This window comes from Leptinotarsa decemlineata, unplaced genomic scaffold (genome assembly GCF_025532065.1).
Source record: "Leptinotarsa decemlineata unplaced genomic scaffold, Ldec_3_MD MMD2_tig00026342_RagTag_RagTag, whole genome shotgun sequence".
Lineage (NCBI taxonomy): Eukaryota > Metazoa > Arthropoda > Insecta > Coleoptera > Chrysomelidae > Leptinotarsa > Leptinotarsa decemlineata.
Genome location: NW_027412695.1, coordinates 110,001 through 112,306, shown reverse-complemented (window position 1 = coordinate 112,306; position 2,306 = coordinate 110,001).

The window sequence follows — 2,306 nt, the reverse complement described above, 5'->3', positions numbered from 1 at the left end:
ACGTCTGCTCTTCACAAAGTTCAGCAATCGAATGTATGTGACTGAGTCGGCTTATACACGCCAACTATTATATACCATCTAGACGAGACGCCATTGGTCCGATTTCCAGTTGTGGGCGGAGTCATGAAATTTAACAAAACCCGACCGAGTTCGGTGTAGAACTTTAGTCGAAGTCTGTCGTTAGTATCACTAACAGTATTTCATTCGTATCGTGCAGTATATAATTTATTCTTAACATTCGAAATGACTGGTCGTGGCAAGGGAGGTAAAGGTTTAGGAAAAGGAGGAGCGAAACGTCATCGTAAAGTATTGCGTGATAATATCCAAGGAATAACGAAACCTGCCATTAGAAGATTAGCCCGTCGAGGTGGTGTTAAACGTATTTCGGGTTTGATATACGAAGAAACTCGTGGAGTACTCAAAGTATTTCTCGAAAATGTTATCAGAGATGCCGTAACATATACCGAACATGCGAAACGCAAAACCGTCACAGCCATGGATGTTGTATACGCCCTGAAAAGGCAAGGTCGAACCTTGTACGGATTTGGCGGTTGAATTTAATGCCTCCCCCTGTATTGTCCTTACCGTTTCCATAAAAAAAAAAAGGTCTTTTTCAGAACCACAAAAGCTTATGAAATGAATTCGTGTGTATTTTTTATATTTTTGAAGTAAGTCTCAGGTCAAGAAAGTAATACAAATCATGAAATTATGAAACAACAAAATTTAATTGACGCTCCGGAGGGGCGACTTCATTGATGATTCCAGTGGCGCATTTGCTTTTTCAGCTGCAGGAAAACCCGGAAAAACCTGCAGCAGCAGCAAGCACCACATCATGTGAACATCTTGATCTACTAATGTCTTCTCTTTTATAAAACAAAATGTAGGGTATCTCCAGAGACTACAGTAAATTTAGAACATCGCCAGAACACTTAGTGACACGACTATCGTCAAACTTAATCGACCTCTGCCCTCCGGTAGCAAGCAGAATATCGGAAGCGTGAAATAAAAATTTGAATTGGAAATTTTGGCGAAATAACCCGAACGGAAAGTGTAGTGAAAATATAAAAGATAACGGAAAGTGTAGTGAAAATATAAAAGATAACGGAAAGTGTAGTGAACGTTTACCTCTGCCTTCCGCGAACAAGCAGAATATCGGAAGCGTGAAATAAAAATTTGAAATGGAAATTTTGGCGAAATAACCCGAACGGAAAGTGTAGTGAAAATATAAAAGAAAACGGAAAGTGTAGTGAAAATTTAAAAGTAGCGGAAAGTGTAGTGAAAACATAAATATACCGGAAAGTGTAGTGAACGTTTACTTCTGCCTTCCGCGAGCAAGCAGAATATCGGAAGCGTGAAATAAAAATTTGAATTGGAAATTTTGGCGAAATAACCCGAACGGAAAGTGTAGTGAAAATATAAAAGATAACGGAAAGTGTAGTGAAAACATAAATATAACGGAAAGTGTAATGAAAGTTTACCTCTGCCTTCTGGGAGCGAGCAGAATTTCGGAAGCGTGAAGAAAATATTTCAGATGGAAACTTTGGCGAAAATAATCGTGAACGGAAAGTGTGGTGAAAATATAAAAGTATCGGAAAGTGTAGTGAAACATAAATATAACGGAAAGTGTAATGAAAGTTTACCTCTGCCTTCTGGGAGCGAGCAGAATTTCGGAAGCGTGAAGAAAATATTTCAGATGGAAACTTTGGCGAAAATAATCGTGAACGGAAAGTGTGGTGAAAATATAAAAGTATCGGAAAGTGTAGTGAAAACATAAATATAACGGAAAGTGTAATGAAAGTTTACCTCTGCCTTCTGGGAGCAGCAGAATTTCGGAAGCGTGAAGAAAACATTTCAGATGGAAATTTTGGCGAAAATAAATCATGAACGGAAAGTGTGGTGAAAATATAAAAGTATCGGAAAGTGTGGTGAAAATATAAAAGTATCGGAAAGTGTAGTGAAAACATAAATATAACGGAAAGTGTAATGAAAGTTTACCTCTGCCTTCTGGGTGCGAGCAGAATTTCGGAAGCGTGAAGAAAAAATTTCAGATGGAAACTTTGGCGAAAATAATCGTGAACGGAAAGTGTGGTGAAAATATAAAAGTATCGGAAAGTGTAGTGAAAACATAAATATAACGGAAAGTGTAATGAAAGTTTACCTCTGCCTTCCGCGAACAAGCAGAATATCGGAAGCGTGAAATAAAAATTTGAAATGGAAATTTTGGCGAAATAACCCGAACGGAAAGTGTAGTGAAAATATAAAAGATAACGGAAAGTGTAGTGAAAACATAAATATAACGGAAAGTG